At 45.0% G+C, this 26,058-nt stretch overlaps 1 protein-coding gene across 6 annotated transcripts in view; it reads right to left on the bottom strand.

Annotated features, from left to right (window-relative positions):
• Positions 1–26,058, bottom strand: part of PDYN (prodynorphin) — a 99,639-nt gene that overhangs the window by 11,171 nt on the left and 62,410 nt on the right. The window contains exons 1-5 of one of the 6 annotated variants that reach the window (XM_067707684.1): positions 18,530–18,917; positions 16,824–16,901; positions 16,604–16,621; positions 13,286–13,336; positions 13,051–13,106 (exon numbers count right to left, since the gene is read on the bottom strand). The exons of 1 other annotated variant lie outside the window; for it this stretch is intronic. The gene's annotated coding sequence lies outside the window, so the exon portion shown is untranslated. Of the gene's footprint in view, positions 1–2,330; positions 3,378–13,050; positions 13,107–13,285; positions 13,337–16,603; positions 16,622–16,823; positions 17,006–18,529; positions 18,918–26,058 lie in introns of those variants that run through there. 4 more of the 6 variants (XM_067707683.1, XM_067707682.1, XM_067707681.1 and 1 more) reach the window with 4 other exon arrangements.

Genomic DNA, 26,058 nt, shown 5'->3' with positions numbered 1-26,058 from the left:
TCTCCAGCAACGTTTACTGCCTGCCACAATGATGGCCAGCTCTGTCTCGCTGAAATCGTTTTAGCCCTTTTTCGGACCCAGTGAGATTAACCAACATTTATGGGCTGGGATGAGGGACAACGGTGAGAGATAATCAGCTAGCTGACTGCACTTTCTCAGACATGCGTTGGAATCAAGCCACCAACTATTGATCCCACTCAGAAGATGGAAGACATCTAATAAATACAATAATTGTGCAAGAATGACCCAAGAGGTGGGCCATGGGCGGGGAAGTTAGGAAGGATCGATCAAGAAGAGACTTCGAGATCCTGCGGTGGCAGCTGAAGACATAAAATCTTCTGTTGGTGTGGAGAGAAGGGGGTGGGGTTGGGAGAGGAGGGCCAGCCCCCCAAACAGAAATGTTAGACCTTAGATCATATTTCCTGGACGTAGCACACAGCATGATGGAGTGGGATGATCAAGGATGCTATCATAGGTTGGGGGAAGGGGAGGGCTCCAGTTCTGCCGCTTTGGACAGTGAAAACTAGAGCGGTCACACTAGCATTTCCTGAGTACCTACTAAATGCCAGGCCTATTACTGTATCCCATGGGAACCTCCAGTAACCTCAGGAGGTGAATGTTATTGTCCTTACTGCTCAGGGAGCGCTACTGTCCCCAGTCACACAGCAAATGAGTGGTAGGACCGGGGACCTGAACCCAGCACTGTCTCGGGTGTTATGAGACACACAGAGGTTATATGAAAATTCCCCGCTCCTCAAGAGCCTAAACCCTCCCCGCGTGTCTAGGGGATGGCAAATTTCTCGAACAGTTCCAGAGCTGGTCCCTTTGCCCACTCTGCTAGAACGTGCTGGGTACTGCTAAGAAGACTCTGAAGTATCCCTCTTCCAGCTGTAGCGGAAACATGGGATTCGCCTGCCACCCTCTAGCTCATCTGGGGCAAAGCCGTGGGCTTGAGATCCCTTCAGCAACCTCCCCCAGCAGCACAGCTCGCCCTGCTTGGGCTGCTGCAGCAGCTCCCCCACGCAGATCTCAAAGCCTGGAGATAAATGACCTGCAAAAATAGAACAAAAGGCAAGGTGGAGTGGGACGGGGTGGGGGGGGAGGGAGGGGAGAAGGTGAGGGGAAAAGAGATAGAAGGTGCAGCGATGGGAGGGGGAGCAGGGGAAAAAAATAAAGAGAAGCAGATTGACATTCTGAAACGTTTTTGCAACGGATCGTAACTGGAAAGCCTGTCAAATTAGAAAGACAAGCCTTGGTATATTTTCCCAACCCTTGGAAGAAAGACGCTAACGAAGACTTTCGGTCTGTGGGAGGGGAACTGAAATCAGATCCAATAACCTGAAGAGGTCGTTTCCTTGGGAAGCTTGGAGGCTTAATAAGGAATGTTTGTAAAGTTTGGAGAGATTCTAGGTAAAAGATACCCAGGAAAAAGTACGAGGTCACAGAATTTACTATTCAATCTTGGAGTCACAGCAGGCTTTTTTTTCCTGAAGCTCACCAGCCTTTCTTGCAAATCAAACTTTGAGATTCTATAATACTTTCTTTGAATGCGGATACCTTTACCGGTGAGAAAATGCCTTTCCCATCTGAGTTTCCTCCCTGCTTAACCTTGACTCCTCTGGCTGTAATTTACATGAAAGCAACAAGTCCTCTCAAAGTAAAATTGACAAGAAAAATCCTGCTAAGCCTGGGTCTCCTGGCATGTTGTCACTTTCTCTCCCCATTCCCCTCCCAGCAAAACAACCCCAAACTTCATTTCTGTGTAAAATTACATCATAGGAAGCCACTCAAGGCAGCACCCTGTCAGCGATTAAACACGATCCAAAAAGAATGAAAAGGCTGAACCTGGCTGTACCTTGATGTACACGATACATGGTAAATGCCAGAGCCCTGACGTCTCATTAATGTCCCCAAGCTCTTGTTCTTAAGTCCAGCGAGAATCACTGACCTTTAAAATTACTCTGATTAGCTAAACCTCTCCCTTCTTCCACCCAGGGCATCCCGTTCTCGCATGGGCACCACCATGGGGAGGCAGCCTCCCAGGGAACGAAGACCCCCACCTCCGGCCGAAACCGGGGAGTGGTCCTCTTGGGAGGGAGCGACCCGTCTGTTTAAGACAGGGCTGTACGGAGAGGGGAATTCCAAAGAGCAGTCCATCTCAAACTGATACGGCTTTTGTAAACTAGCCTCATAACTCTTATTACCTCTGCCAGATAATCAGACCCAAACCGGAAATTCCCCAGCCCAAGCTCCCACACTCTCCAGGTTCAGAGAATCAGGAAAAATAAATAAAACCAAGAGAGAGGGTTCCAACACCCTCTGGTTATTACCTGTGCTCCCCTTTGTCCCTGGGCAGCTTCTGGCCGAGCAGGTGGGAGGGTGGTGGCTGCAGGTGGCCGGAAGACCCAAGGATGGTCCTGACTCTGGTCCAGAAGGAGGTGCCAAAGGGGTGGCTGTGAGCACAGCCAAAGCCCCTTAGAATGGCAGTTCTGGTGCCTCAGCCCCGCTTTTATGGACTAGAACCTCCCCCTGTCGCTCAGTCCTTGCTCAGCACAGGCTGCTCAGAGCCAATGGGAAAGTAGCTCAGAGCAGTCAGAGACGCAGACCCCTGGGCCCTTCAACTCGAACTCCCTGGGCCCAGCACAATAGGCTTCTCTTCGTGACCGAGCGTGTGGAGGAGGCAGGCAGCCGCGCTGGGAGGGGGTGGTTTCTGGGTGTAGTGCTGTTTGTCACTTGAAATCCGGCCACTTCAGTCTTTGATGCATTTCCAGGAGAGTGTCACAGAAAAAGAGAGAGAGACGTGGGGAAGGACAGAGTGAGGAAGAGTTAGAGACACAGAGAGAGACTCAGAGAGAGAGACAGACAGACATATATAGAGACAGAGATAGAGATATAGAGACAGAGATAGAGATAAACAGACAGACAACTAGACATAGAGACAGGTGGAGACAGAACAAGATGAGAGAGTCAGAGAGAGACAGACAGACAGAGAGACGGGTGGACACAGACAGAGGGAGAGAGAGTCAAAGAAACAGAGAGCAAAACAGAAAGGTTCAGAGAGAATCAGTAACAGAGAGACTGTGTCAGATGACAGGGAGGGATACAGACAAAGCAGGGGAGAACGAGTCAGAAAAACACAGAGACACAAGGAGAGAGTCAGCTCCCAGAGATAAGGAAGCCCAAAGAGACAGGTAGAAACAGAGACAGAGGAAGAGGGATAAGGAAGCCAGGACACAAGACAAACTCAGAAGCCACACGACAAACAGATGCAGAGACAGAGGCTGCAAGAGTCCTGTGAGAAGAAAGACAAGAGGCAGAGGAAGCCAGCAGGGGCGTGCGTGGCCCTGTGTTGTGTGCTGTGGCAGCCGCGTGCATGGCTGGTGCATGCGTGTGCTGGAATGTTTTTGTGTGTACATTTGCCTGCAACCGACAGTTGACTCCGGTACATGCCTGAGCTGGTGCCAGGCACAACCAGCCCTGGCAAAAGCACAGCCCTTCCCCAGCAGCCAGGAGCTGCGGTTTACTTTTCTCTGGCGGCAACACAGAATGAATATCATGAAATCCTCCTCAAAATCTGGGCCACGATGTGCGTTTGCACGCACTCCAGGCGGGGAGGCAAACCCCCCTTGTGTGTACCTTGGCCCCATGCCAGCAGCAGCTTGAAGGCTGCACTCTTCATGGCTACAAATACCTTCCAGAAGATAGGGGGGTCTCTGAGTTTGGAAGAGAACATGCTTCTCCCGTCAATCAACAGCAGATAAGCAGTTTATGGTGGGTGGCACAGCTGTTTCACAAGTCAGGCAGGGGCTGCCCATTTCGTGGGTACCTATGCTGCATCGGGCAGTTAGCCAACCTTGCTGGGTTTAATCTCCATGACCTGGCCAGGTAGTGAATATTATTCACATTTTGCGGATGAGGAAAAAGAGGCTAGAGGGCTGAGAAACTTGCTTAAAGACACACAGCAAGTAAGTCACCAAGCGAGGATCCAAACTCAGGTTCATCTGACCCTGCTCACTCCCTCACCCTTCCTTCTCTGGGAATGTTCCTCCACCTGCCCAGTATAGCAGAGGCTACACTATTTAGGATGTGGATTTGATTCCCAGCTCTCGCTCACCAGGGAAGAGACCATAGACAAGTTTCCAGCCTCAGCTCCAGTTTGCTTATCTGTAAAATGGAGATAACAGTATCTAGATCTTGTGAGGCTGAAACAAGAGGACGTGCGACACAGCACATGATGAATGTCCCATGACCATTGGTCTTGATGATCAGTGATGTCATTCCCACTCTGATGCACCACACTTCTCCAGGGCATCGTCCTCTCTCTACACCTGGTTCATTACAAGCTGGAAGATGCGAGGGGCCGTTCACTGGGCACCTACTACGTTTCAGACACTTCTGCACGGTTCACTGTACACTCACAACAAGCAACAGGTGGTCTGCATACCGCAATGCATCCTCAAACCGATTAGGCAGCTGAAGTTCAAGGAGGCCCCAGACACACAGAGAGGGAGAAGGAGTTGAACCCAGCCCTTCGGGCCCCAAAGCTCGACTCCCACACATCCCCCTCCAGCTTTGAGATGAGGTCTCCCTCCTCCCTTCCAGAGAGGACTCTTTGGAATCTGATCTTGTCCCCCTTTCCTTCCTTGTCCCATTTCCCAGGCAGCATGTAGGGTCTGACAGGCAGAGGCAAAGACCCCAAGTACCAGGCCATGGCTGTGGCCGTGGCCGTGGCTGTGGCCCCAGTTCAGGGAGTGCCTGGCCGTACCTCAGGCCACCTCCCTTCCTGGCGACCCAGAGGGCTTGGCTAGAGAATGTTCACTGCCACCTGGGGATCTGGGAACTGGGGTAGCTTCTTAACCCCCAAAGCCAAATCCTCACCCCAGCGGCTCTCTGTCCTCCTTACTGTTCACCTCCTCTTCCCCTCTACCTCTATAAGCTCTTGGTAATAACCTCGAATAGAGAAAGGCCCTAAGATATGGGGTACCCATTCCCGGAAGCCAGCAGGCACTGGAAGAATAGAGGCATAGGGCCTCTCTTGACTATTATTCATCATAAAGAGAAGTAAAAACAGCAAGTGTAGAGATGCTGCAGAAAATCCTGCTTTAAGTCATTAATGTTTCATATCCTTCACCCCCGAGTCTATTGTCAGCCGCAAGAGCAAATGGCTCATTCACTTGCTTTTCCTTTCCTTCTGCAACGTCCTTTACACACACGCAGGACAAGGCCAGGAACAGCCTTCTCCCCTAGTCCTAGAGGAGTTCATCCTGAAGCTCACCCCCTCCAGGCTTGGCGATGCTCTGTCACGTCGCAGGCCCCACGGCAGCAGCACGTGGGATAGGAAACCACAGAACTGGAACAAACTCACTTGGACTCGAATCCCAATGCCCCCGCCGACTACCTGGTAGTGACTGGTGGATTCCTGGCCTCCCTGAGCCCCCGAGTCATCTGGAGACAGGGGGACGGCACCCGCCTAATGCAGGGTCAGGACTCACCTGAGCTCTGCCGTGTCCTCAGGGCACACGTCTCTGATTGAGATCTTGATGTGAACCAAAAGCAAAGGCTGAAGAGAAGGAGGTATTTGAAACCACCAGCCCTCAAACCGTTCTGTTGGGGAGGAATAAGGAAGAACTTGGCAGAAGATAGACAAGTGAAAAACTAAAGCCAGCTTTTCTTAAGGCCGCCCTACATGCCAGGCCCTGTTGTCAACCATTCACGGTTATTAACACACTTGATTTTCCCAACAACCCTGCAATTAGATGCGGTTCCCACCCCGCTTTACAGATAAGGGACAGAGGCTGCGTGAAGGTACGAAGTGGTGCAGCTAGAAAACGGCAGAGCCCGTGGACTCCAGGCTGTGCCCCAACCTGAGCTGTATTGCTTCCCAGCTTCTCCCCACCCTGGTTCCGTCTCATTCACAAAGATCTGTGTATTTCCTTTATCCACCTGTTGCACTGGAAGGTGGGGACAGCTGATGTGGTTCACTCGGGAGGATTCCAGTGGAAGTTAGGAATTTAGTCCCCACCCTCTGCTCAGCTTCCAGTCTTCACGCCACAGTGTGCCCAGTGCGGCTCTCAGAGGACCTGCACCAGCTGCTGGCTATGGGAGCCGCGTCTGTGTGTGGCCCCCACGGGACAGAGGAAGTCAGAAGCTGTGCTTAAGATGTAGCAATGCTCAGTCTCTCTCTCTCTCTCTCTCTCTCTCTCTCTCTCTCCCTCTCTCTCCCTCTCTCTCTCTCTCATACTCAGTCCAGGTTGGGGGGCAGATGTAGTAACAGGCCATTCCTAGAGTTATGACGAGTACAGGACTGGAAGGAGACTGGGATCACTGTGGGAACACAGAAGAAGGGCTCCCAACTCAGCCCAGTGGGGGCCTGGGGAGGAGCAGAGTCAGGGAGGTGAGAGCCAGGTGAACTGATGCAGGAGTAGCAATTGTCCAGGCAAAAGGAGGGAAGGGCATTCTGGGCAGAGGGAACAGCTCAGGCAAAGGCCTGGCAGCAAGGAGAGTTGAGGAGAAGTCATCGTTGACCGCCCTCTTTCTCTGGCCCCACATCCAAGTCAGCACACGTCTTCACTGTTTGTGGCTCCGTCGCCCGGGGCTGGCCCCCATCACTTCTCTCCTGGATGACTACCCCAGCCCTGTGTCCTCAGCAGCCAGAGAGTTTCTTTCAAAAATGTTAACTCAGATTATACTACACCCCTGTTTAAAACACTCCAGTGGTTTTCATCCCACTTGGAATAAGATCCACAGCCCTCACCTGCAGGTCCCGTTCTCTGCCCACCTCTGCTTCCTGCCCACTAACTGCTCTGTAGCCACCCTGGCTCCCTGCTGCTCCTCAGACGCACCGAACACGTTCCTACTGCAGAGACTTTGCACGTGCTGTGCCTTCCATCTGGAACACCCCTTGCCTTCCTGTTCAGTCCATCACTTCATTTAGGTTTTGGCTTCGATGTCACTTCCTCAAGCAGACCCCCTGCCCACCCTTTGCCCCAGCAGTCCTGATCCCTTGCCCAGCTCTATTTATCTTCACAGCATTTGTCCCTGGCTGATATGATACATCAGTTTGTCTGATTATCACCTGTACGCCCTGGTGGAGTGTAAACTGTGAGGGCAGGCACATTGTGATGGGGGACGTAGAACGGTACAGCTGCTGTGGAAAAAATGTTGGGTGGTTCCTCAAAATGTTAAATATAGCACCACCATATGGCCCAACAATTCTGCACCTAGGTGTATACCCAAAAGAATTGAAAATAGGGACTCAAGCAGATATTTGTCCAACAATGTTCTTAGCAGCATTATTCACAATAGCCAAAAGAGTAAAACAAACCAGCGTCTGTCAACAGATAAATGGATAAACAAAATGTACTCTACGTACAATGGACTATTATTCAGCCATAAAAAGGAATAAAGTTCTGACACTTGCTACAACACGGATGAACCTCGAAACATTATGTCAAATTCATAGTGACAGAAAGTAGAAAATAAGTTACTACGGGCTGGGAGGAAGTAGAAATAGTGAGTTATTGCTTAAAAGGCACAGAGTTTTTGTTTGGGATGATGAGAAAGTTCTGGAAATGGAGACCGATGATGGCTGCACAGCATTATGAATGTACTTAACGATACTAAATTTTACACTTAAAAATGGTGAAGATGGAGGGGGCAGGAAAGGCCTTGGGGAAGCAGGTGCCTGTTTTCCTGGTGGAGGAAAGCTCTCCAGTAGCAACGAGAAGGCAGAGGAAAAGCTGTGTTTCCTTTTCTCAGCCAAGAGTGCAGACAGATACCAACAGCTGAGCTGATGAACTGCAATTGGAGAGAACTTCCCTTTCCCAATGGGCCAAACCTCCCGTCCTCTCCTGTTTCGCCTCGGCTGGCAGCAGGACTTCATCACTGTGGCTAATAGCTTTCGCACATCTGCTTGACGGCCCTCATCCTACTGAGTCACCTCCATGTGTTACGTCATCTCATCCTTATAGCAAACCCCCATGGTGGGTGTGTTATTGCCTTCTTCCGTCAGAGGAAGACACTACACTCAGAGATGCAGTGACTCAGCTAAGGGCACACAGCCCTCAAATGGAAAAGAACCCAAGCTCAAGTTAATCTGATGCCAAAGCCCACGCTGTGAACTCCTACCTCACTGATGCCCAAGAGCAACACATGCATAAATGCCATTATTCACTGTGCCAGGCACGATGCCAGGAAGAAATGGTCTTTAATAAGCTCTCAGCAGCCCTCTGAGGGAAGCACTGTAAGTTCCACTTTGCAGGTAAAGAAACTGAGGCCCAGTGAGGTAAAGTGAGCTCCCACGTAGCACAGCACATTAGGGGTGAAGCCAGGACTTGCACCGAGGTCTGTCTCACTCCAAAGTGTGAGCCCCTCTCTGCTGTGTCACATCTCCCATGATGCTCCTCTGTCACTTCCAGCCACCTGGGAACAGGTCCTGAACCAGAATCCAACCAGCATTTGGCAAGAATGGACACCTGTTTACTGTGTTCTGAATCCTGAACTACAGGCCTCACGTTCACGACCACACACGGGGCCCCCTCTTGACCTCAGCCACAGTGCAACAAGAGGTCAGTGATGGGAAATGTTTCTGCCCAAACGAAAAAGGGAAAAGCCTTAAATCTCAAATCACTGAAACCTTATCACAGCCACCGTGTATCAGGTGCCTGCTGGGTGCTAGGTATTGTACTTTCCCTAAAACACCTCATTTATCCCTCACAACAGCCCTATGACATAGGTGTCATTAACTCCACTTTGCAAATGGGGATCTGAGCTCAGGGCAGTGCAGTCACTTGCCTGAGGTCGCACAGCCAGTAAGTGGTAGAGCCAGGAGCGTCTGCCTCAAAAGCCAGAGCTGTTTTCCCTCATCAAGCTGCCTCTGCAAAACCATCAGTTCTGAAATCCCTCCAGAGAAGCCTGGGCACCAGCAGGAGGAGAGGTCCACCAGGGGATCCCAGATATTAGACCTGAAATGAGATCCTTGATCTGAGAGCTGCCCCTCATCGCCCACAAGCTCCACCAGACACATGGTTCCTAATATCAGCTCTTAAGAAGGGAGTTTCTTTTTGCCAAAAGGCAAGGTTAAATTGCTTTTCTTCTTAATCTATGAATCTCACAGTTTCTCCTAAATCCTCTTGAACTGACAGGTTGCTACCTTTTCTGCATTCATTCCACAAAAAACGTTCCCAGAGAGTAGCTGCCAGAGGCCAGGTTCTCTGCTCAACACTGAGATGCATGGCTGAGAAGACCCAGTCCCTGCCTCCGGGGGCCGCAGTCTGGAGGGGACGACAGAAAGTAAACAGGTAATTTCAGCAGCACGTAGGAAAGTCTGAGATAAGGGTGACTGTGGAATCACAGAGGACAGGTTCCCAAGTCAGCCTGGTGGATCAGGGAAATCATCCTGGAGCTGGAGACCGAGGCTGGGTTTGGGAGACTGGGTAGGAGTATGCCGTGGTGATGGGTCAGGTGCACTGCAGAAGCAGGAGACATCCCTGGCTTTTATAAGCAAAAAGAGATTCAACATAGGGAACTGGGAAACTTTAACAGGTGTTGGCTGGGGGAGAGGTGGGTATGGAACTGCTGGAGGAGTAGACTGGGCCTCCGGGAGCGCTTCCAGAGCACTGCAGGGCCTCCAGCCACACAGCCAGAAAGCAGGCCAACAGGACGCAACCCCTGCCTGTCGTGCGTTCACGAACCCACCACCACCTTATGACCCAGGGGTCTGGAAGCTGGGGCCAGCCTCTCAGCACTCCCGGGGGTAGGCACTGGGCCCTGAGATGCTGCTGCAGGACCCCCACACCCCCACGACTACTCTGGCTGGACGAAGCGGCCAAAGCAGCGGCAAGACGGCCTCCATTTCATTCCATCACGTTGGTCGCACACAAGTCTAGCTATTGGCAGAACGTTAATTTGCACCCAGAACCCTAGCTGCACAGGAGTCTAGGGAAAATAGTTTTCACTTCTGCAGTCCAGGAAGGTACACAATAAAGAAGCAGAAGGAGGTGGGATTGGGAGCTGAGGACTGAGCAGGCACATCCGCCGCATAGAGGAAGGAAAGAAGAAAAGTGCCATAGGCCCGACGGACACATATCTCTTCCGCCCCTGCCCCCACTTCCCCCGCCCCACACCCCCTGCCTTGAGCCTTTTTGCAGGTCAACACTCCCCAGGTGGCGTGGGAGCCGCCCACAAAACTGCTGCCCCGTGGCCCACGCTGTCAGAGCGGGTAGAACCCACCAGACTAATGAATCCAAACTGTGATTTTAGTGATGGGGATACTGAGGTCCAGAGAGGAGGAGCTACTGTCGTAAGGCTGCTCAACCACGGAAGGGCCAGCCGGGCCTAGAACTCAGCTGTTGCCACCACATCACTCCGCTTCACATTCTGGGGCTCGCCCTGCCAGGGCTGGGGCTTGGCTGGAGCTGAGGCAGGTGGGAAAAGCTCAGCCTCTGGAGTCAGACCGGAGCTGTCTTCCTGGCTCTGCTCCTCCCAGCTGCATGGCCCCAGGCAAGTTACTTGAGCCCAGCTGCCTCTTCTATGAGCCGGGGCATAGTGGTAGCACAGAGCTGTGATGAGAACCCAGCTAATATATGTAAGAGGACATAGAGTAAGTACTCTCTAATGGAGCTAGTATGACTAGTTCTACAATACTCTTGTTCATTTATAAACTGCTATTATTATTATTAATAGTAGATAATCTTCCCCAGTTCAAGAGGAAAAAATTGTAAAGGTTTTAAGTGGTTTAACCTTCATTTCTTTTTCTTCTCCTACATCACAGCAGCATCAAAACACCTGCCCTGTAACTGCTTGCATCATCCTAGCCCACCGACACTTATCATTTTCCAGCTACACATCGAGATTCCTCCCCTCATAAAGGTCCTCAGAAATATACACCCAGAGACCCACAAGGATCCTCAGGCCCACACGCATAGAGTCACACCAAACACACACTGATGTACACACACACAGAGGAATGGACAGATAGTTAGACACACAAACTAACATAATCACGTACACAGATTGTTTTCACCAGCCAGCACTTCCAGACACTCTCTCTCTCTCTCTCTCTCTCTCTCATACACACACAGACACACACATAGTCACCACAGCAGCACACAAGCAAATAAACCCTCTGAGGCACACCTCACGCCCCCAGTTCTGTGGCACATCCAGGAATATTGAAAGTTGCAGGAAGGGCAGCTGGGAGGCCCTGTTTCTGACTTCCCTTTGAATAACTGGTCAGCGACAGCTCAGGGCTCCCCACAGCCCTTGTAGAAGGGCCTTTATCAGTCTAATTCCTAGTCTTCAGCCTGGGATCCAGCTCAGATAAAATAATTAATTTTCCATTATAGCCTCTCTCTCTCTGAGTCATCCTTACAAGTCCCTGGAATAATGGCATTTAAGAATGGAGCTTTCGGGCTTCCCTGATGGCACAGTGGTTAAGAATCCACCTGCCAGTGCAGGGGACACAGGTTTGAGCCCTGGTGTGGGAAGATCCCACATGTCACGGAGCAACTAAGCCCTTGCGCCACAACTACTGAAGCCTGCACGCCTAGAGCCCGTGCTCTGCAACAAGAGAAGCCACCGCAGTGAGAAGCTCTCGCACCGCGAGGAAGAATAGCCCTCGCTCTCCGCAACTGGAGAAAGCCCGCGCGCAGCAACGAAGACCCAGTGCGGCCAAAAATAAATAAATAAGTAAATAAATTTATATATTAAAAAAAGAAGAGTTTTCTGAACACCCCAAATCCGTACAGAAAAGTTCAGCTCCCTTGGTGAAGCACTTACGTGCCAGGGAGGGTGCATGGAGAAATGCAGTTTCCACATTTGAGAAAAGTAAGTGGGAGGGAATATCAGACAGCAGTGCAGTGCAGATCATCATTTAAGTAAAATCCCCGCAGGGCTCCTTGGCAGTGTTAAATCACTCTGTGCCGCTATGGAGGTGTCTCAAAACAGCTTCTCTCCTTTCTTCTGCTTTACCATTGAGAAAAACAGTGTGGAGTAGTGGGAACATGCTGGGGTTTGATCCTGGGCTCGAGTCTGATCACCATTTCTGGACTATGTAGCGTACCTCTCTGAGTAACAGCTACTTTGTCAACAAAGATTAAGAGCAAGGGTTCCAGAGTCAGACTGCCTCGCTCAGTCCCTGACTAGCTGTGTGATCTTTAGCAAATTACTTAATCTCTCCGGGCTTTAATTTTCTTACCTTTGAAATAGGAATAATAATGACACTTACCTCACAGGGTTTTTGCAAGTATAAATTAATACATGTAAAATGCTTAGGACAGTGCCTATTACAGACTCAGTGTTCAATAAGTGCTTGCTAGTATTCTTATCACTGCTACCTTCCAACATTGTTGGGAGGATTAAGAGAGATTAAAAATAAGACTGTGCCGTGGAAGAAGCAGAGATGTCAGGCGCTACCATTATCAAAGTTAGCTCTGTGGGGGACTGGTCTTTTTTTAAAAAGCCAAACATGAACTTTATGTTTGAGATCCAAGAAAAAATGGCACTGCAAGTGGCTTTGGGGTCAGACAGATTTGAGACTGAGTCCTATTTTATCCCTTAAGCGCTCTGTGACCCTGTGTAAGTTGCTTAAACTTTCCAAGCTTTAGTTTCTTATTTGTCAGATGAATAAACATTATTCTGCCAAAATCTCAAAGATGCTGATGATTGTGCAGCAACAAGGCCAGGGGTATAAAATTCCTTGCAACCTAGGACCAGTGAGGGAGGGACTCTTCTCGTCTGGTAGGATTTTGCTGGGGACTTGGTAGTCTTCTTATGGGGATGATAAGGAAATTCCAACTACTTCATATTCTTAGCAAAGATGCCTGGAATGTGCATTCCTTTCCCTGTGCCGTCTGGCAGAAAGTAGCCCACACTGCTTCACTCCTGTTACTGAACCTCAGTGGTGGGCGTGCTTTTCTAAAGTACCTATTGCTAAGGTGCAGCCCACTCTAGACCAGTGCTGTTCCTGTCTCTCAAGAGGCCCTATTGGAGAGCAGATAGAAATCAGAGGAAGTGGCTTTGCCTGAGCTTCTGCTATCTGGAGCTTCTTACTTGCCTTTAAACATTCCGGTTCCATCAGTTGACTCCTTCCCTCTTCTCCTCAGCTCCTAGAGCAAAGACTAGTATTAAACAATGATCTTTGGGGAGATCAGCTCTGTGCTTTGTGATCACCTAGAGAGGTGGGATAGGGAGGGTGGGAGGGAGGGAGACGCAAGAGGGAAGAGATATGGGGACATATGTATATGTCTAACTGATTCACTTCGTTATAAAGCAGAAACTAACACACCATTGTAAAGCAATGATACTCCAATAAAGACGTTAAAAAGAAATTCCCAAGCTGTAACGATAAAATACAAGGAATCGCATTATTAAAGCAAAACCAAAGCTGTGATATTAGAAGTCCTTGTTATTTTAAGAAGAACAAAATGTCATGTTTTTCCTTATCAAAATTTTTTTCTTACATAACTAACTCTGTGATAAACTCAGTCTGGACATTCTGTGAAAAAAAACAAAACAAACAAACAAACAAAACCAATGATCTTTGGGTACATAGTATGTACCCAGAAAATGTTGGCTGAATAAATAGTACATCACTAACTCCCACTAGCCTCCATTAATTAGATCTTTAGACATGGTGAGATCTATAAATCAGGAGCTCTAATTATCCTTGTGTCCCTGGTGGCATCCAGACTATTGTGGTTTATCCATGGCAGGTGCAGCAGTCACTGTCATTTTGTAAGTGTTTCTTCTATTCTGAGCATCTTGTTTTGTCCTCCTCAAGACACAGATGTGGTCTCTGTGCATTTACCCATCCTTTTCTAATGTCCTCTTTGATAAATCTGCTCCATCTGCATTGGCCTCTTTGCTGTTCCTTGGACATGCTATCTTCTTCCCACATCTTTTTGGTCTTCTTGTGCCCTCTGCCTGGAACACTGCCTTTCCCCAATATTTATATGTCTCATTATTTCAGTTAGTTCACATTTATGTTCAAATGTCACTCCTTAAAGAGGTCTCTCATAATCATCTTATCTAAGAGAGCATTTCCTATTATTATCTATCCTTTGCCTGGAATTATACTACACACTCATTTGTACATTTGTTTATTGTATGTCTCCCCCACTGGAATGTAAGTTCTGGGAAGTCAGTTACCTTGTCTTTCTTGTACTTGACTGTATCTGGAGTTCCTATAACAGTGCCAGACCATGGTAGGCACTCAATAAATATTTATAGAATGAATGAATGAACAAACATATTATCACTTGAAATACTGGTCAAAATGAACTCTTGGAACTCACCCAACTACAGACTGTGAATCTCAGGCCCTATGTCTCTGGTTTCCCCATAGCCAGTTCTGACTCAGATCTGCCCACATTCTTGGGTGACAGACATGGATGAAATCAGCTGGGGGAGGCATCTATGACTGATGCTTTTTCCTAGCCCAGGAATAAGCTGGAAAAGGGGCCCACCAATTTTCAACAACACTTTAAAATAGGACTTTATAGGGCTATGGGCTCCCAGTACCTCCCAGCATTGTAGAGATTATCACCCTGTGTGGTTATTAACCTATACCTGCAGTGTTTCCAGCTAGCAAGAAATGCAAGTGGGGACAGCTGGAAAAAGAAACATCAGCTTTGAATTCCAAGATATGGCAAAATGAAGATGTCACTATTAGCCAGTGAAAAGTTGGCTCATTCTTCCCCTCTCTACTCACTTCCCCTGGGCTCCATTTTCTGCCTCAGCACCTGCGCTGCCTCATATTGAGAAGCAGGAATTTGCTTTTCAGTACCACGGACAGCAATCTGCTGGCAGCCGGGAGGCAGAGTGAGCCAGAATTTGGGGCATACATGGAGCCAAACAAATATTGACTGAGCACATCCTGGGGCCAGGCACACTGGAGAATACAAAGATTTATGTGGTCTTGACCTTCAGATAACTTAATCTCTTCAGGTCATCAACATTCCTAGACTGATACAGCTGGGGCAAGGCCCCAAGCCTTCTGATACTTGAAAAGTGGGAAGAATCAAAGGGAAAATGTTTTCTTTTCCAACAATTGAATTTCACATATGTGCGTTCACATATGTCATCTAATTTTCTCACTAGACTACCACCCTCAAAGAGAACAGTTACTGCAATGTCCTATGCACTGTTACATTCCAAGTGCCCAGCAAGGTATATGGTAGATACTCAGTAGTTTTTGAATGGATGTGTGAAGGAATTCTTATAAAATCCCATTTTACTCTTTGTCTTTTTACCCTTATTTTACAGATGAGAAATCTGAGGCTGGGAAAACTACCTTCTCGTGACAGCTATTAAGTGGCAGAGCTTGGATTAGAAACCAGGGCTTCCAGATTTCACGCTAAACTGCCAATCAGAGGCACTTACTATGTGCTGGGCATTCTTGGGTCCTACAAAAAAGTTCTAGCCACAGAGAGACTAGTTCTTACCTTAACATAGACTTTGAGTAAATCCCAACCTTGAGTAAATCCCGTTTTTCTTTCTGGCATTAGTTTCCCCATATGTAAAATGAGGGAAGGAGGTTGGTGTGGACTAAGGGCTCCCCTCTCCCTGCACCCCCCCACCCCCAAACGGGATCAGGCATCTGCAGTAGTTGAGAAAGGATACCAGCAGGGGGCGTTATGAAATGAATTTGAAACGTCCTCCCCGTGCCTCAGCAGGGCGTCAAACGAGAAGTACTGTATTAATATCCCAACAGACTTCTGGCTCCTTTTTCATCTTCCTGCTATAACCAGAACTTGTGCGCAAGCCGTGCAGGCTCTATTCTTTTTAGAGTGCAACAAATGAACTTCAACCCCTCTTGAGAAGTGAGTAAAGAGGCAGCCCCAGGACACAGAGACAGTGGAATGAGGCTGCGGTGACTTATCACCCAGGAACCCACTAGCTGAGTAACTTTGGACAAAGCCCCAAGCAAAGATAACTGTTTAAATGGCTGCAGCAGCGGAAAAATCAGTTTGGTTGATTGATGTCCTGGGTTTCTAGCTAGTGGGTGGCTTCCAGCCACGGCTCTGCCTCAGCTCCCAGAATTACTCCAATAAGTGATTTGCTCATCCCTAACTCTTTCCAGGAGGCAGGGGAGGGGGATGAATCAGCTCTCTCCAAGCCTGATTGGGATTTAATGGGGGCCAGTGGGTATTTGTGCACTGGGTGGTGTGGGGAGAGGAGGAGCAGATCTGTCAGGCTTGGCAGATGTATCTGGCTCCTGCCTGGGGGTGTGGAGGAGAAAATAAAATAAGGAAAGAACTGATTGCAGAGTGAATATTTTTCAATTATTTGAAAAGAATGTGAATCAGATGTTTCATAAAGGCTGTTTTTCTAACCACATCTTAGTCACTGAACTCTAGATTTGTCAAGGATGGTCTCCAGATTGAAGAACAGTAATGGGAGGCTTGGGAGGTTTTGTTAAGGGGTCTAACTCAGTAGGAGGTATCTAGGATAATTGGAAGACAACAAGCTATGCAATTAGCCAGACCTGGGTTCAGATACTGGCTCTGCCATTGGCTGCCTATGGGACCTGGATCAAGTTGTTTAATCTTTCTGAAACTCAGTTACCTCATCTGTAAAATGGGATAATAATAACAATACTTACTTTTCCAGCTATCTGCTCCTGTATAAAGAAAAAAACACGTGAACACTTTGTGGCATAATAAATCAACCATTTTATTATACTCACAGATTCTTAGGAGGTCTGGAATTCAGACAGGACATAGCACATATGACCTGTTCCTGCTGCATGAAATCTGGGGTCTCAAATGGGAAAACCTAAATGGCTGGAGGTTGGTATGACCTGGAAGTTATTATTCACTCACATAGTTCTGGGCTGAGGTGACTCAAAGGCTGGGCTCATCTGGAACAGTGACTGGATTATTCGATGGGGTAGAGGCCTCCTAAAAACTCAAAAGTCTGGCTTAATCTTTTGAGTTCCCCAAATACAACCAGCTTTTCCAGGGATCAACTCAGGATGCATACATTCTCCTGTCATGTGTCTGCTCTGTGGTATAAAGAGAACAGATTTAAGGTTTCTCATTAGACCTGTGAAGTAATGAGTTCTTTCTCAATAGTTATATTTAAGCACAGGCTTCAGAGAGATGTTGTGCAAGAGATTTAAGTATTGGATAATGTGATCTTTAAGAACCCTTAAAGCCCTGATCGCTACTTGTAATCTTGTAGCTGTTAAAAAAAAAATCTAAGTATGGTATTGCCTCAATTTCCTCATCTTCAGAAGAGGGTATAAAGTAATGATTTCAGAGGATCCTTCCTGCTTGGTAACTACAACTGTTTTGTCAACAGCCTCCTTGTTGATAGATCCAAAGGGCCCTTTTCAGTCCTTATCTTGACTGATACCCCATAAGTATTTTACACTGCTAATTACTCTCTATTTCTTCAATCACTCACTTTCTGGACCTTCCAAGACAAAGGACTCTCCTCTGTCTCTCTGAGCACTCCTCTCATGCTCCTTCATGGGCCCCTTTTCCTTAAATGGGCTCCCTCTTTTCTTCTCTCTCTTGACACGCTCTCATTCACCACCACAGCTTCTATACCCACTAGATGCTTATGCATCAGTCAGAACTCTCATTTGAAAGATGTAGAAAGCCTGATCAAACATAATCTAGGAACTATGGGAAGTATTGGTTCACACGATTGAAAAGTCCAGAGACTGAGAACAGATTGCCCAGGGGCTTAATTTCCCCTGGACCCACTCATTCCCAACATCCCTCAGCTCTGCTTCCTCCCTTGCTGACATATTTTCAGGTAGCTATTTCTTCAGGGAAGGAAGATGGCAGCAGCATCTTCAGATCTTACTTCCTATTAGATTAACTCCAATTAGAAAGAAAGTGTGTCTCCCCAAGATGATGGGACAGAAGTATTGGATGGACCTCATTCTCATTGGCTAAATTCAGTTACAAATCTAACCCTGAACATTGAATCCCTGTGGCCAGGAGGAATGGAACAATAATTAGTTGAGTTTACCCAGGGCCCACTTGTAGAGTTGAAAGTGGGTTAGTGCCTCTCATGAGGTCCAGAGCTGGGGATGGGTTGCCAGAAGTAAACAAATGTTGAGTGGCAAAAACAACAGATGCCAAATACAACTGAAGACTTCCAAATCTATCCTTAAGCCCAAGACCCTTCTCTTAACTTTAGACCCATGTGACAAATTGCCTTCTGACATCTCCACTTGAATGTTTCACAAGTATCCCAAACTCTACATGTTCCAAACAATACTCAGTTCCCCTAGATCTTCTCCTCCATTTAAATTCACCCTAGTAGTGAATGACATCACCTTATACCAAGTTACCTAATCCAGAAACTTCAGTGTCATACTTAACTCCTTCCTTTCCCCACCCCCACATTGAATCAATCACCACATCATCTTGATCCTAGCAAACTGTTAAAAGTATGTAGGTATATTGTAATCCCTAGAACAACTACTAAAAACCCTATACAAAGAGACATAGTAAAATAAAAATGGAAAAATTTAAATGGAACACTAAAAAGTATTCAAAAGAGCACACACCTGGTTTCAGGACTTAATGAAGCTCAGTTTCTTGATGTCTCATCACAGAAAGAATTCAGTGAGAGACAAAGTGATAGGTAAGAAGTGGATTTATATAGAGAGAAACACACTACACAGACAGACTGTGGGCCATCTCAGGAGGTGAGAAAGGCACCAGCGTGTGGGGTTGTCAGTTTTTATAGGGTTGGGTAATTTCATAGACTAATGAGTGGGAGGAGTATTCCAGCTATTTCAGGAAGGGGTGGGGATTTCCAGGAATTGGGCCACCACCCACTTTTTTTTTTTTTTTTTTTTTTTCTGTACGCGGGCCTCTCACTGTTGCGGCCTCTCCCGTTGTGGAGCACAGGCTCCGGACGCGCAGGTTCAGCGTCCATGGCTCACGGGCCCAGCCGCTCCGCGACATGTGGGATCTTCACGGACCGGGGCACGAACCAGTGTCCCCTGCATCGGCAGGCGGACTCTCAAACACTGCGCCACCAGGGAAGCCCCGCACCATCCACTTTTTGATCCTTATGGTTGGCCTTGGAAAGCTTGCTGATAAAGTGAGGGGGGTGTATACTGAGGCTCAAGGTCTGGTGGAAGTCGAATTGCCGCCATCTTGGACCCATTTGGTTCTAATCAGTTTATGTCATGTCCTCGGGCTATGTCATTCTTTCAAAGGTTGTGACCTGCCCCCTTCCCTGCTGTTTCACAGTGGTTAGGACTCTGTGCTCTCACCACCCAGGTTCAATCACAAGCCGCGTGGCACGATCAAAAGAAAACAAAACACAAACAAAAATAACTGCTAAATAATCCATTGGTCAAAGAGGAAGTCTCAAGGGAAATTAGAAAATTTTGAAATGAAGGAAAATGAAACTACATCTCAAAATTTATGGGATACAACTAAAACAGTGTTAAGGGGGAAACTGTACATCATTAAATGCATATATGTGAAAAAAAAAGGTGTCAAGCCAACAATCTAAGATTCCACCTTAAGAAACTAGAAAAAAAAAGAGGAGCAAAATAAACCCAAAGCAATCAGAGGGAAGGAAATAATAAAGGTAGAAATAAAAATAAAGAATAATAAAAAATAAAGATGGATATAATAATATAATAATTAAGGCTAGAAATCAATGAAATTGAAAATAAGAAAAATAGAGAAAATTGATCAAACCAAAAGATGCTTCTGTAAAAATATCAATAAAATTGATAAATCTCTAGCCAGACTAACAAAGAATAAAAGGGAGGAGACAATTAACAATATCCAGAGTGAAGCGGAGAATAGCACTACCGACCCCACAGGCATAAATGGATAATAAGAAAATACTATGAACAACTCTATACACTTAAATTCAACAACTTAGTTGAAATGGACCAATTTCTTGAAAGCCACAAACTACCAAAACTCACCCAAGAAGAAATAGATGACCTTAATACTCTTATGTCTAAGAAATGAAATAAGTAGTTAAAAACATTCTGAACAATATGACTCCAGGCTCATATGGTTTCAAAAACTATTAGCAAATCACATATATACATCTATATATAATATATGTGTACACACACACAGGCACACAACCACACAGTAGATCTTCACCAAGTGAGGTTTATCTTGGGAGTACAATGCTCATTCAACATTTGAAAATCAATGTAATCCACAATACTAACATAGTAAAGAAAAAACCACATGATCATATTAACTAATGCAGAAAAAGTACTTAAGCCACACCCAAAATCCTCTTGTGACTTTTTTAAGACTCTCAGCAAACTAAGATTAGAAGGGAGCTTCCTTAACTTGATAAAGGGTATCTACAAAAAACTACAGCAAATGTCATAATGGTGAAAGATTAAATGCTTTCCCTGAGACTGGGAACAAGGCAAGAAGGTCCATTCTCACTATTCCTATTCAACATTGTACTGTAAGTCCTAGCCTTTGAAAAAAGGCAAGTAAAAGAAACAAAAGGCATATAAATTGGAAAGGAAGGGATAAAACTATCACTATCCACAGACAATAGGATTATCTATATAGGAAATTCCAAAGAATATACAGAAAGAAAAAGCTTCTAGAACTAATGGGTGAGTTTGGCAAGGTCACAAAATATAAGGTCAATATGTAGATTATTATTAATCATATTTCTATATACTACCAATAAACAACTAGAAACTGAAGTTTTAAAAATAGTACTATTTACAATAAATCCTTAAAAAGTAAAATATTTAGGCATAAACCTAACAAAACATGTATGGGATCTGTATGCTGAAAATTCCATGCTGAAGACCGAAATAAATGGAAAGATATACCATGTTCACTGATTAAAAGACAACATAGTTGTCAATTATCCCCAAACTAACTGCAGCAGGAATTTTTCTGTAGCTAAAGACAAGATGATTCTAAAATTGATATGAGTATGCAAAAGAACTAGAATAGTAAAAACAATTTTGATGACGAAAACAATGTTGGAGGGCTCACTTCACCCAATTTTAACATTTATTATAAAACTACAGTAATAAAGATATAGTGGTATTAACAAAAGCACAGACACATAGATCAATAGAACAGAATAGAGAGTACAGAAGAGGGAGCCACATAAATATGGTCAATTGCTTTTCAACAACGTTACAAAAGCAATTCAATGGAGAACAGATAGTCTTTTCAACAAACAGTGTTGGAACAATTGGACATTCACATGCAAAAATAAATAAATATGCAACTAGAGAAAGCCTGCACACAGCAATGAAAACCCAACGCAGCCAAAAATAAATAATAATAAATAAATAAATAAATAAAAATAATCCTCAACTGGTACTGCACATCTTATACAAAAATTAACTCAAAATGATCACAGAAGAATGTAAAACATAAGAACATTTAAAAGAAAACATAAGAGGGGCTTCCCTGGTGGCACAGTGGTTAAGCGTCAGCCTGCCAATGCAGGAGACACAGGTTTGAGCCCTGGTCCAGGAAGATCTCACATGCCACGGAACAACTAGGCCCATGCACCACAACTACGGAGCCTGCGCTCTAGAGCCTATGAGCCACAACCTCTGAGCCCACGTGCCACAACTACTGAAGCCTGCATGCCTAGAGTGCATGCTCTGCAACAGGAGAAGCCACTGTGATGAGAAGCCCGTGCACTGCAATGAAGAGTAGCCCTTGATCGCCACAACTAGAGAAAGCCCGCGCACAACAACAAAGACCCAACACAGCCAAAAATAAATAAATTTATTAAAAATAAAAAGAAAAGAAAACATAAGAGAAATGTTCATCATCTTCAGTTAAGCAAAGAGTTCATTTATATGACACCAAAAGCATGATCCATTAAAAATTACTGATAAGGATTGGGGCTTCCCTGGTGGCACAGTGGTTGAGAGTCTGCCTGCCGATGCAGGGGGACACGGGTTCGTGCCCCGGTCCGGGAAGATCCCACATGCCGCGGAGCAGCTGGGTCCGTGATCCATGGCCGCTGAGCCTGCACATCCGGAGCCTGTGCTCTGCAGCAGGAGAGGCCACAACAGTGAGAGGCCCGGCGTACTGCAAAAAAAAAAAAAAAAAAAAATTACTGATAAGGATAGAAAGCCCAGAGATAAACCCATGCACATATGGTCACCTTATTTTTGATAAAGGAGGCAAGAATATATAATGGAGAAAAGACATCCTCTTCAATAAATGGTGCTGGGAAAACTGGACAGCTATATGTAAAAGAATGAAATTAGAACACTCCCTAACACCAACACCACGCACAAAAATAAACTCAACATGGCTTAAAGACCTAAATGTAAGGCCAGACACTATAAAACTCTTAAAGGAAAACATAGGCAGAACACTCTATGACATAAATCACAGCAAGATCCTTTTTGATCCACCTCCAAGGGAAATGGAAATAAAAACAAAGATAAACAAATGGGACCTAATGAAACTTAAAAGCTTTTGCACAGCAAAGGAAAACATAAACAAGACGAAAAGACAACCCTCAGAATGGGAGAAAACATTTGCAAATGAAGCAACTGACAAAGGATTAATCTCCAAAATTTACAAGCAGCTCATGCAGCTCAATATCAAGAAAAACAAACAACCCAATCCAAAAATGGGCAGAAGACTTTAATAGACATTTCTCCAAAGAAGATATACAGATTATCAACAAACACATGAAAGGATGCTCAACATCACTAATCATTAGAGAAATGCAAATCAAAACTACAATGAGGTATCACCTCACACCAGTCAGAATGGCCATCATCAAAAAATCTACAAACAATAAATACTGGAGAGGGTGTGGAGAAAAGGGAACCCTCTTGCACTGTTGGTGGGCATGTAAATTGATACAGCCACTATGGAGAACAGTATGGAGGTTCCTTAAAAAACTACAAATAGAACTACCATATGACCCAGCAATGCCACTACTGGGCATATACCCTGAGAAAACCATAATTCAAAAAGAGTCATGTACCAAAATGTTCATTGCAGCTCTACTTACAATAGCCAGGACATGGAAGAAACCTAAGTGTCCATCAACAGATGAATGGATAAAGAAGATGTGGCATATATATACAATGGAATATTACTCAGCCATAAAAAGAAATGAAATTGAGTTATTTGTAGTGAGGTGGATGGACCTAGAGTCTGTCATACAGGGTGAAGTAAGTCAGAGAGAGAAAAACAAATACCATATGCTAACACATATATATGGAATCTAAAAAAAAAATAAAAGGCTCTGAAAAGCCTAAGGGCAGGACAGGAATAAAGATGTAGATGTAGAGAAAGGACTTGAGGACACGGGGAGTGGGAAGGGTAAGCTGGGACAAAGTGAGAGAGTGGCATGGACATATATACACTACCAAATGTAAAATAGCTAGTGGGAAGCAGCTGCATAGCTCAGGGAGACCAGGTCGGTGCTTTGTGACCACCCAGAGGGGTGGGATAGGGAGGTTGGGAGAGAGATGCAAGAGGGAGTGGATATGGGGATATATGTACATGTATAGGTGATTCACTTTGTTAAAAAGCAGAAACTAGCACACCATTGTAAAGCAATTATACTCCAATAAAGATGTTAAGAAAAATTACTGATAAATTGGACTTCATGAAAATTTTAAATGTTTGCTCTGGCAAGAGAATGAAAAACAAACTACATATGGGGAGAAAATATTGCAAAACATATATTTTGTAAAGCACTTGTATTCAAAATGTACAAAGAACTCTCAAAATTAAACAATAAGAAGACAAAAACATAGGCCAGATATTTTAACAGCTACTTTACCAGAAAGGATCTATGAATAGTAAATAAGCATATGAAAAGATGCCCAACATCAATAGCCCCTATGGAAATGCAAATTAAAACTGTATTGAGATACCATTATACACCTATTAGAATAGCTACAATGAAGGAAGGAAAAACTCAACAATATTAACTACTGATGAAGATTCAGAGCAACTGGAACTCTCATACATTATTGGTGGGAAGGAAATGGTACAGCCACTCTGTCCCTCAACCACTGATAAGTAAACTGTGGATCATATTACCACTAAGCAATAAAAAAGACGGAAATGTTGATACACATAACAATACGGATGTATTTCAGAAGCATTATGCTGAATGAAAAAAGTCAGTATCAGAAGGTTACATACTGCATCATCTCATTTATGTGACATCTATGTGGCAAAATTACAGGGACAAAGAAGAGATCCGTGGTTGTCAGGGGTTTCTGGTTTGTCTATAAAGGTGCAGCATGAGGAAACTTGGGAGGGATGATGGAGCTGTTCTGTATTTTGATTCTGGTTGTGGTTATATAAAAATTACAGGTATTAAATGTCATAAAACGGTATATCAAAAAAGTCATTGCCATTCTATCTAAATTTCTTAAAGCCTCAATAACAGAAAACTGTAGAGCAATGTCTACAAAATTCCAAACCAAAACCCCATAATTTTATACCCAGCCGTGTTCATTTTTATGAATGAAGTGGCAACACCCAGACATTATCAATGTGAGTCCAGGAAACACAGGAGCAATAAGACATTCTTGAAAATAGTACTTATTTATGAAATCCAGCCAACAAAGAGATAAATCAAAATTAAAAATTCAGGAAACAAAAGAACTAGTGGTGAGCACAGAATTATTTAAATATGTAATTAAGATTAAACAGCTCCAGTAATAATTATGATTGATTGCCAAAAAAGACATCAACATTCTAAATCTTGACAATATAAAAAATAACAAAAATTTGTAAGTTTGGGAAGAGAAAATAAAAAGAATTATATGGCTAATGCCATCATGTTTCATAACAGGGAGTAATTCCATACTCTCTAGAATAAAAACATAACTAAAAACTAATCTCTTGTGTTTTATAATTTTTTTCTTAACCTTAAAGTGATTTTAAAGTTTTTTATTTTGAAACAATTTTAGAATTATAGAAAAGTTGAAAACAATAGTACAGAGAATGTGGTATGCCCTTCATTAGTTTACATGACCACAGTACAATGATCAAAACCATTAAATCAGCACTGATATAACACTACTAACAGAACTATAGACTTTATTAAAATATCACCAATTTTCCCACTGATGTCCTTTTTCTGGTTCAGAATCCAATCCAGGATCCCATAATGCATTTAATTGTTTTATCTGGACTTCCCTGGTGGCGCAGTGGTTAAGAATCTGCCTGTCAATGCAGGGGGACACAGGTTCGAGCCCTGGTCTGGGAAGATCCCACATGCCGCAGAGCAACTAAGCCCATGCACCACAACTACTGAGCCTGCACTCTAGAGCCTACGAGCCACAACTGCTGAGCCCGTGTGCCACAACTACTGAAGCCCGTGTGCGTAGAGTCCACACTCCGCAACGAGAAGCCACTGCAATGAGAAGCCCGCGCACCGCAACAAAGAGTAGCCCCCGATCGCCACGCTAGAGAAAGCCTGCACGCAGCAATGAAAACCCAATGCAGCCTAAATAAATAAATAAATATAATTGTAATATCTCCCTAATAATTCCCTTAGAGTGATCATTAAGAAATAATATCCCTTGGGTGAAGAAAAATTACTCAAAAGTCAGCAGTTACTTAAATTTCACTTCAGTTTCTTTTTTTCTTCAAATTCAGGTAAAGTTAAATTATACTTTTATTTAAAACACTATTGCAATAACACCAGTGTCACATGAGTTGAATGATTAATATCTCAATATTCATCAGGAAAAAAAAAAAAAAGCTGATCAGATGCTGAGATGCTGTCTGAAAATCCTTATTAGCCAGAAAATAGCACAATGCCCAGGGACTATTGTAGGTGATGGGAAAACTTTGAAAAGCTTTCAGCACAGGAGTGATCAGATTTGTGTATTTCACAACATACCTGTGGCTGCCATGCAGAGGATGAACTAGAGAGCTAAACCTGGAGGAGGCGAGTTGGGAGGCTGTTATAATAAAACAGGTAGACAATTTGGAATCCGTTTGACTCTAAGTAACAGAAAATCCAAATAATGGTGGCTTACACAAAAGAAGGGTTTATTCTTCTCACAAGAAAAACAAAGGTCAGCAGTTACTGCTGTTAATATTTCACCAAGGA

Source organism: Pseudorca crassidens, chromosome 15 (assembly GCF_039906515.1).
Source record: "Pseudorca crassidens isolate mPseCra1 chromosome 15, mPseCra1.hap1, whole genome shotgun sequence".
Taxonomy (NCBI): domain Eukaryota; kingdom Metazoa; phylum Chordata; class Mammalia; order Artiodactyla; family Delphinidae; genus Pseudorca; species Pseudorca crassidens.
The sequence above is the reverse complement of the archived record's forward strand: the minus strand, read 5'-3'. Positions and strand labels throughout refer to the sequence as shown.